Here is an 11,461-nt window from a genome sequence, read left to right on the forward strand (position 1 = left end):
AAATTCTAATTATTATCCAACAATAATGAAAGCAGGTAACTGAAAGACATAATTAAAGATAGCTCTATGGAAGCAACACTTAAGATTTCAACAACAAAACAAACTTGTTCAAATGTATTTTTTCATTTCAACAAAATGAAATCTCCCTTTGGTCTACATTTTGACTGATGTTTATGAAAAGAAAGTAAAAGATTTATTTCCCCTAACAACAATTCATCATAACTTTTTGCTTCCTTGATTAATTTTGTTCAGCCTCAAAATACCTACATGGATGTAGGAAGCCAATTGTAAGTATTAGTCATCTTCAAGGTATGAAGTTATGCCCTTTATTTTGTATAAATAACGCATATATTTTATGTAAGCTAAAATCTAAGGATAGCTGATACGCAGTTTGTAAAACACCACCAGGGCTGTATGTCTATCTCGTTGTACAAAGAAAACTTAGTTCTGCAGCATATTCAAACCAATCGTACATATCTTTACATAGATTTTAAAATTGTAATGCAGTCTATATTTTAAAACAACTTAAGGCTTATAAAACATTGGTAAGAATCTCCTCATACTCTATCACCCCTCCACATAGAGAATTTCTATATCGTTAGCATTCTGCAGCAGTATAAAACATTTGTTAAAATTGATGAGGCCATCTTGATATGTTATTAACTCAGGTTCATAGTTTATCTTAGGTTTTTCTCTCCATGCTGTACATTTGATGAGGGTTAAGTGATACATGATGTGCGTTTAGCTGACCAATATGCAGAACTGCACCAAGCTTGGGGTATCCCTCTGCTGTCATGGAAGACACTGATGCACGCAACTGTCACTTTAGATTTTCTTCTTAAAGAATATCACACCTTTGAGTTATTTTTGTACCATTTTAATTTTTTAACATATTTTATTCATTTATGTATTTGGTACAGCATCTTGCTACACAGCTCAGACTCTAGTAGTCCCCCAATCTTAGCCTCCCCAGCACTGTCTTTACAGATGTGTGCCCCAACTCCTGGTCTCGGGGCCAGCACAGCACAAATGGGGTTCTGGGGCCTCCACCACATGTGGTATCAGGAATGGAACCTGGGTCCTTGCACTTGCAAGGCAGGCGCTTAGACCACTGAGCTATCTCCCAGTCCTATTTGTACCATTTTAGAACTAGGCTAGTTCACTGAGCTACATACATTTAATGTCCTTTTAGGTCTTTGGGGCTAGATAGCTATTAATCACCAAATAGTAACCCACCATAGGACTATAACTGTTTTTGGAGCATTTCATCTACTAAATTATATCATATATTCTCTAAACTATTTTGATATTGCAGATTTTTGTGTAAACATATACATTTCAATATATTCAGGTGAACATGGAAGAATGAGGTGGTTGAATCTCATGATAGTGCTCTAGTTAGACTGTATCTTTGTAAGAACCTATGAATCTGTCTTCTAAAAGAGCTGTATCATCTTCCAATCTCATCACCAGTAAAAGAGTTCCTGTTGTTTTATGTCCTCCTCTGTTCTTGTCATAATATTTATTTTGGATCTCAACAGTTCTATTAGGTTTTTTATTGCTATCATATTGTTTTAATTTGCAGTCAGTTAATGTCATATAATGGAAAAATTGGTTCCTCAGTCAAATGAGATTTAGCACATTGTTCTATACTTATTGGCAATCTACATATTTAATATACACAGTATCTCTTCAATATTATCTTCAATTTTAAGTAGAATTGCTTGTTTTTCTAATGCTGAGTGTTTATATTTCCTTCCATATTTTGCATCTGTCCTATGTGAAAGACACATTTTATAAATATATTCTACCAATCTTTTCATTGTTTAAACTAATACTGCCTTCTAAAAATTTAACTATAGAAAATAGTTTCTCATTAATTCTCTAAAGTGAGTCACTCATTTACATTATGAACAATCTTTTTCAATTCAAAGACAGGTAATTTGAAGATAATTTGCTTAGGAAAAATCAACACTTCTAACTTGTATTACATGCACAATATAAAATAACATGTTGTACTTATTTGTTAATATCATATGAAGTAAAAAATTATTGCACTTCACTTTTGAAATGTACACACACACATATCTATCTATCTATCTATCTATCTATCTATCTATCTATCTATATGGTTTTATGTATTAGAATATTTATAGGTCCTCTAAAACTTAGTCCTTGGATCACAGTTTATAAATATTTTTCTTATGATGATACATTCATACAATGACAAACATCAGAAATGTAAAAAACAAATGTCTGTTTTTCATATACAGGTTTATTAATCAAGAAAAAGCAAAGAGATAATTCTCTGGAGCCTTTGTTTTAACATCACGTATACAAATTCTTGCAGTTTTTAGTAGAAAAATGTTGAAGAAGCTGACCCCTCCCACTTAGTCTTTGCTCCTCACTTCATTTTGAGTGACTGCACATTAGTTTGGCAGAGTGACATCTGACATGACTGCAATGGGTATTCAGTACAAGTGTATTTTTAAATAGAATAGTTATGTAAACAGGAGATTTTTAAAAATCTTGTATTTATTTGGTACAGGGCCTCACTACACAGCTCAGACTCATTGTGATCCTCCTGTCTCAGCCTCCCCAGAGCCAACACACCTTGTTTCTGGGGCTGACACATCCTGCAGTACCAGGGATCAAACTCAAGTCTTTGCGCTTGCCAGTCAGGCACTTAGGCCGCTGAGCTATCTCCCCAGCCTTGTTTAGTTATATATTTCAAACGAAATTTGTATTTTCCAAAAGAAGTGTCAAAAATTCTTGTTCATAACTCAGTATTAAGCATAAGTAATATCTAAAAGTGATGTAAGATGACCTTTATATACATCATCTTAAATGTGTACCTGCCATCTAGCTTTGGGGATAAGACCCCCCTTTTTTGTCAGTTGGTTTTTAAAAATAATGGGGTGGGGGACTTAGGGTTGTTCATTAGACTTTGGTCTGCTTGTAACCTCAGTCATTTCCTCCCAGTTTTAACTAGTGTGCTCCTTTCTTTCAACTGATGCTCTGGGATACTTTTAGGTTATGATGATAACATGTGGGGTCCCTGATCGAAGCGCTGACACATTTTCTCTATACTCCTCATTTTCTCCAGCCTACATTCGCAGTCCTTGGGATTCTCTAGGATGTGGCGCTTAGCCTTCACCACTTCGTACATAAGGAGATTGATTTTCATGGAGAGTTCCTAGGTTATTATCACCTTAGCAAATTGCTAAAATTTTGACTTACATAATTGCAAATATGAATATCAAAGTCTTTAGTCCAGAAGTCCACAATCGGCATCACTGTGCTGAGTCCCAGTGTCACCAAGGCGAATTCCTTGTGGAAGATGTAGAAAGGGTAGGCTTCCTTTGCTTTTCCAGGTCTTTTTAGATTTCTGAGATTGATCTCTTTTTTTTTATTAACTTATATCTTTTTTTTTCTCAAACAACTCCCATCTCTTGCCTCTTTGACAGATTTTCTATTTCTGTATTAAATTTCCTCCCATGAAACTTTTATGATGTTCTTTATGATTGGAACCTACCAGATAATGCAGGATAATGTCATTACATCCACAAATTATAACTACATTTTTTCATGTTTACAAACTGCCCATTTCATGTGAAGTAACATTTACAAATTGGAGCAAAAAAGAACTAAATAATATTTGGGGATTAGGACATTAGCATTTTATTTTTCCTAACAAGAATTCCATTGTTCATTTTATCTATGGATTTTTGTTTTGTAGTCCAGTTTTATCTTGTCATTTTCAGGAAAAAATCAGGGAAATTTAAACATGTCTGGATCCACACCTTTTTTTTCTACACTTTTTTTTTTTAATTGAAACTCTTACAATCCTAGATATGATGATGTTTGTTTCTGATTTCTTTTCTTTTTATGTCTTTGGTACATAAATACAAATATGGGTCTGCAGGGTCTATATGGTTTCATTTATGTAGATGATTAAACTCGTAGTGATTCTCCTGTTTTCAGCCTCCCAAGAGCTCAGATCACAGATGCATGCCACCACGGCCAATCTCAATCACTGCTTTAGTCTGCTGAGATATCTGGCAGTCCCTTTTTTTTAATTTTCAAAAAATGAACTATCTAATTTGCTTCATTGATTGCAGCTCATAATAAAATACTTAATTCTTTTTAACAAATGTTTCATTTTCTCCTACCTTGAGAAAAAAATTAATTAACAAGTTTTAAATTTAATTCTAACTGTTAATATGAACCTAAGCTAAAATCTATAGCCAAAAAATAATAACAATTAATACTGTATTTACATTCTTATTATAAAGATATATATATATATTTTTTTTGCATAATTATTCCCCTTGTCTTTTTTCCCCACCCTTTGTTCTTTCCTTAGTCTTCATTCTTTATTCCTTATGTTCAATTTTACTGTACCTATTATACCATTCTGGTTTTATTTATCTTCCAGGTTCATGCACTAGGGAGACAATACAATATTTACACATGTGGGTCTGATTTACTTCACTTATGAGTATAGCCTATAGTCACACCTACTTACTTATGGAGGCCTCAACTGTGTCTTTCTTTACTGAATAATACTCTATTGTATAAAAATGCCACATCTTTTTTATCCATTCCTTAACTGATGGTGATTTTCATTGTTTTTGCTTTTGTTTTACAATTTAAAATAAAAATAAAAAGAGCATTCTACTATCAATTACTATTATTACCATAAATAGTTTAATATGTCTTCAAATTTTTGAAAAAAATTTTATTCTGGAAATATGTAGATGACAACATTTGTTCTCAAATGCAAATAATTACTTTCCATATTTACTATTTGCTCTTTTCTTTTCCAATTAATACTTCTATTACAATTTAGTCATAAAATTTAGCATTGAATAGTTTTTGTTCTAAACTAAATTCTAACAGCAATTTTTCTAATTAGGACTCAAGAATCTTGATGAGGACAAAATAATTATTCTTGTGTTATCTCCTGTAATTGTTTATGCTCATATATTTAGGTCTATGATCTATTTTCATCTAATTATTGTATATGTTCTGAAGTAAAAGTCAAAGTTCATTTCCTTAGATATGAACATATAGTTTTACTAGCAATATTTTAAAAGAATATTCTGTCCTCTTGGGTTGTTTTGGCATACTTTTTGAAAATCAGAACATAACTGGCTCCGAGGATTAAAGTACCTGAAAGTAGGTACAGGGGATGGGGGTTCGATCCCTGGGCCTGCTGTGCTGGCTCTGCCCTCAGGGCATGCTGAAATGGCAGTTGAGACTGGGTGTGGTGGTGCAAGCCTATAATCCCAGTATTTGGGAGGCTGTACACAGGTGTATCACTAGGAGTCCAATCTAGTAGTGAGACCCTGAACACCATGTAGACCCTTCCCTAAAATTAAAAAAAGAGCATAATCATACAGATGAATTTTATACTCTCAATTCCATTCTATTTGTATTCATTGGCTTACTCCACTACAAAATTTACTTCAACAGTGTATTTTTCTATTAAATTGAAATAATGAAATGTGGCACTATTCTCTCATTAATGTTTTAGAAGACTTGTGATTTTACATTTCCAATTCTAGACATCTTGCCAAGTTCACCAGAGTCAGCTTGGATTTTGATAAGAATAATTGTGCACATGTTGATAAGTCTGAAACACACATTCATCTTGAAAACACATTATTCTTTCTTTCGATCCATGTACCTACTATGTTTTCCCATTTAATTAGCTTCTCCTTACTACTCTTCAACAATGTTTTACAGCATTCAGTGAATCTGCAAACTAGACTTATAAAATGTATTCCTAAATATTTTATTATTTTTGAATCAATATGCCTTGCTTTAGTTTTGAACTGTTTGGTAGTATATAGAAATACTAACATTCTTATTTGTCATTGTTATATCTAGCAATCTTTCTAGCCTATTTTAATATCTCCAAGAGTTATGTGTGTGCATCAATTCTGAATGAGCTTTAACATTCAAAACTGACCTAAGCGTGATGGAGCACACATGTCATCCGATACTTGGGAGCCTAAGGGAGGAGTCTTGCCCCATTTGCCGAATCTGATGGGGCTACATAGTGAATTCAAGGCTAGTTTGAACAACAAAGTAAAATACTGCCTCTCAGAAACTAAACAAAACAAAACAAAGGTTATGCTAGCCACCATTAGAAAAGATATTATCATTTCATTTCCAAAATGTATGTCATGGTTTGTGCCTAGGTGACCCCCAAATCTTCATGCAGTCATGAGGAAACTTCTGGAATTTGTGCTTGATTTTTTAAATTACTTTAGATATTTATTTTATTAGAAAACACATTTTATTAATGTATTAGTGAAGAAAAATAAATATTTAATGAACATAAATATTTTTCGAATATTTAGTATATTAAAATTATGTTTTAATATATTGCTGGATTTTATATGTTTTTTAAATTCATTTTAATGAGAAAAAGATAAAATTCTTGATCTAACACTGGGATTATAGGTGTGAGTGCCCTGGAGTACACACTCTGCATAACACTGTAAGGAGGGGGTAGAAGCTAGCTAGCAGCCTCAGCTGCTCCCCCTCCTTTTGCTTATTGCTTTTTGCCACCACCTTGAAACAATGAAGAGTTTTTCTTCACTGTTTTGTTGCTTCCATGAGCTGGTACCCTCTGTCATTGGAGCCAGTTGAGTATAGACTGGGACCTCTACAATCTATGAACTAAATAAACCTTTGCTTCCTTAATTTTGGGTGTTGGGTACTTGTCCCAGCAATGAGAGAACAAGACAGAATTTGTTACTGGGATCTGGGGCATTGTTATGACTAAAAGCTGACCATGTGGATTATGAGGCTTTGGGAATTGCTTACGGGAAGAGATAGGAAAGGTTTGGAGAGGTTGCCCAGAAGAGAAAAATTGAAACACCCTTGACTCCTCTGTATGGGAGATTCTGGTCAGTGCTCAGAAGACCAGAATACTGATTGAAATCCTACCTATAAACACCAGTCTAGAGAGGTTTCTTCTGGGAAGATGGACTGCACTGGTAGTTGAACTTCAGATGATTTGTATTTTGGCTTGGCAGAAAGTTTGTCTGCATTTTGCTCATGTCCAGAGATTTTGCCTGAGACTGAGATGAAGTGTGCAACAGACTGCTTAATCTTGCAAATGAAATTCCAAGACAGTCAAATGCTGAAGCAGTGGCATGGTTATTTAGTTAAATATATGTTGAGAATCAAGAATGAAGATTTCAGCATGATGATTTAAAACGTTGTGAAGGGTGGGCAATATGGCTCAGCTGACTAAGTGCTTGCTTAGGTAAGTGCAAGGGCCAGGGTTCCATCCCTGGCACCACATGCTGTGTTGGGCCCACCCCCAGGCATGCTGAGCCAGTGATGCAGTCAGGTTTTGATGGCATAGGACTGTAATGCCAGCACTATGAAGACAGAAATTGGGAAGATCACTATGAGTCCTAGCTGTGTAGTGAAACCCTGCACAAAAAAAAACCCTAAAAATAAATAAATAAATAAATAAATAAATAAATACTGTGAGTTGGGTCAGAAAGGAAGTCACAATAAAGCTGTGGCCTGGAAGATAGAGCTGAAAGGATCTCTGTTGCTGAAAAGGAGCAAGAGAATGGATAAGATAGCGTGACGGCATCACAGCAGGCATGACTCTGCTCTTTGTAGCCGCAGAACTGCAAGGGTAAGGGACATTTCCTTGGAGAGAAAGCTGCAGAGCACCATGTTCCAGGATGACGGTGGCAGCCCCACCATGTTCCTGAATGGTACTGACATTGGGCATTTGGTCCTCAGAATCAGGTTCAGAGTCCTCAAAGATCCAGGCACTCTAACCCTATGGCCAAGAAAGAAGAAAGCCTGACTACTGCTCCAGCTAGCAAGCCTTGGAATCAAGAGTGTGACATTTGTTTTAGGCACAGGAATAATGCAAGATTTCTGAGGTTAATAAGGCTTCCACCTCAATTGCAGAAGGCCTGTGAGGCCAGACAGGGTGCCCCTGAGGGGGCAGTGTGTGGAAAAGTGAGTGAGAAGCTCAGTGTGCAGTGTCAACTCCAGAAGTTTGGAAAAACCAGGAATATAGCTCATCTAAGAGAAACTTCAAGGAAGAAGCAAAGCTGGCTGAAGAGAGCAACTATGAGAACTCCTACCAAAAGTGCTGTGGAGGTGGAGCCATGAAAGGCCTTTGGAGCTCACTGCTCATCACAGATCGCTTTGGATGCTCCACGTGGAACTATAGGACTTCATGATTGCCATGCTTGATTTTGGACTTGTTTTGGTCCCAGTGATTTGTATATCCGTTCATACCTTTTGGCATGGTAATGTTTGTCTTGTGTCATTGTTGCCACTGCTTCTCCCTTTTGCACTGGCTGTCTTGCTGTTTTCTGCCGCCATGAACTGCTGTCCTCAGCCACGTGGCACCCTGCCTTGGAGTCAGCTGAGTGTGGACTGGAGCCTTCAGTAACTGTGAGGAAAAAAACCTTCCTTCCTGCATTTTCGGTGTCAGTTGCTTTGTCCCAGCAATGAGAGAAAAGTAACTGAGACACTATATCTGTTTATATATTTTATTTTCTTGTCTTACTGCTTTGGCTAAAACCTCCAATGCCACATGAAGTAGCTGTATGTGGGAAAATATCCAATCTTTTTTGTATCGAATTTGTATTAGTTGCTTAGAAGCTCCCAGATTTTTCAAACATTGTTTTCTCATCTTTGCTGATTAGCAATTTTATTGTAATTCTGGAGACTCCCTATTTATGCAACTTTCTTTATAGTGGTAGTTCTAGAATAAGATATTGTTAATTTCACAATTATTTGAATATAAATTTAAAAATGAAGCTATCAATTTTATGATCTTGTTATTTCAACTATATCTAAATTCAACTCTTTTTAACTTGCCAAAATGATATAATTGATTTACATTAAATTAATAGAAAGTTGAATGCATTAATTTATAGGCTGTGCAAACTTCAGACATCTTGATTTGAATGGTGATTCGTAGTTACTACAATTATTGATCTTTTGATAGATATGATTTTAGGGAACAAAAATTCAGGGGGTGTTTTTAAGGCCTAAAAAACCCTTTCACACATTTTTACTATATAACTGTGCCTTTGAAATGTGCAGCATTTCCTTGACTCCTTAATAACTGCACACGTCTTGGCAGTAAATCATGTTTAAGAAGCTCTCTATTCTCTTCCAGCCCATAAATGATTTACTTGTAAAAGAGCGACATTTAACTGCACACCTCTCAAGGGTCCCCAGTGTAAAATGAAACATAGTGTTCTTTGTTGATCTTACTGGGTGCCCCTATGGAGATTAGTGAAAATTATTATCTTTCTTGACTTAAAGAGCTATTTCTTACATTAATGGTAAAGTGGAAGTAACATACTTCATATGGGTTATAAAAAATGTTAACCTTTTTTATCCTCAAGGAATTATAGTCAGCCATAAACTATGTAAAAAGGATGAGATCATTTCCTTGAGTGAGACTATTTCAGGATGAGAGATAGAAAAGCATGGAAACTTGAATACGCAAAGGTATTTTGAAAACTTAACACTAAATAGTAAACTCTTAAGAAACATTGATTAGGAAACCAAGTCAAATTTAATCAAGTAACATCCCATGCTTCTCTTTGTAAAAAGAAATAGAAAAATCATTAAAATAAAGAACTGTCTATCTTTATAGTAAAAGGCACAAATACATGATTTGGTGATTTTATGCATTTCAGGTGACTAAGTTTTAAAATTGAAATCATTTCAGCATTCAAGAGTTCCAATAGAAATTTATCAAACGTTATTATGGTGCAGTAAATTAATCGCATACTGCATACACCCCAGCTTCATTTGCATAATATTGATAAACCAAAATGGTGTATGCTCATGGTACACAAGGTGAGGTTTAGACATATGTATGCACTGTGGCATGATCACGGCAGTGCCACATCATTATACATGCTTACTTTACATGTAGAGAATGTTTAAAATCCACTTCCTTAGCAGATTTCATGTATACAATGCAGCATTGTTAATCTTGGTTAGCATGAACTAAATTAACAAATTCATCCTATCTTATAACAGAATGTTTCTATTCTTTGACCGACAACATTCCATCTCACTTACCCTCCAGGTGCCCTTGACAAGGACCGTGCTACCTTGGGTTTCTATGAGTTTGACCTTTTAGATCCCACAGGTGAGATTATTATTTTTTTAATGTTGGGTTTCTTTCACTTAGCATAATGCTGTGCAGGTTCATCCACATTGCTGAAACAAGACTCTTTGCCTCAGTTTATAAGTAAGAATAAATTAGACTTCAGGGCCAGCAAGATAGTTCGGCAGTTTAAAATGCCTGCTTAGGCAAGCTGAACCAAGCACAGGAACCACAGTTTGGTCGCCTACACCAGATGTTGAGCCAGCCCTGTCCCCAGGGCAGGCTATGCTGGCCACACACACACACAAAAAAAAAAAAAAAAAAAAAAAGAAAAGAAAAGTGAAGGCTTCAATATCTCTTAATGGACTTTGTATACTTTGTGTTTCTCTTAAAATAGAATTCCATGTAATCACTATCATCATCATCAGCATCATCAGCATCATCATCATCATCATCATCACTTCTAGCGCTTATGACTTCTTATATGCCAGGCAAAATAACACATGCTTTTTACTAGTATCTTCTGATGTAACCCAGGCCACAGTTTATGAGGAAAAGCTATGTGGCAGTTACGAAAAAATAAAAGGGATGATAAGTTAAATAATTTTCATAGTACACCCTGATGGCATATATATGTTGCTTCACCATCTAACTTTTCTTTTTATGCTAACTTAATGTCATTGGAAATCTCAGTAGGGAAATTAGGAACTAGATATTTTAATCCAGTTCTTATTTTCTCTAGCTTTGTGTCACTGAGCTATCAGTTCACAATTCATTGTGTCTTTTAGTTTGAGAATTTTGATTCATTCTTGTTTAAAAAAATATTTACACTATGAAAGTCCTTAAAATATAGTTGACATGAGAAACAGCATATTAAATGAGCAAAGCCCTTGAAATATAATTGACAAGAAGCAGAAACTATTAAGTGAGCTTCTGTGATTTGGTAGATACAGCGTTAATACATTTTGTATCTTCTCAAAAAGTACATCCAAAAAAAGTTACTTGAATCCATTAAATCAAAATACTCTGCTAGCTTCAATGTTATATTCTTTTAATTGCACATTTAAAAGTCATTGTTGATATGGATTTATATAACTTTCTAATAATGGAGAGATAATTTATGAAAATACTAGCCAGAGAAAATGTTTATGATTTTCTTTTTTTTATGATTTTCTATATGTATGTCCACCAAAAGAAATATTGAGAAAGATTTACTGCAAATTAATTTAAATATAATATTTTTAGATTCAAATTTTATATTGAGCTTCAGGATATGAGCTGCCATATGGATTTCACAAAAAAATTTATCACTGTTTCAGGAGAAATAGC

The sequence above is a fragment of the Octodon degus genome, unplaced genomic scaffold (assembly GCF_000260255.1).
Source record: "Octodon degus isolate 3935 unplaced genomic scaffold, OctDeg1.0 scaffold00149, whole genome shotgun sequence".
Classification (NCBI taxonomy): domain Eukaryota; kingdom Metazoa; phylum Chordata; class Mammalia; order Rodentia; family Octodontidae; genus Octodon; species Octodon degus.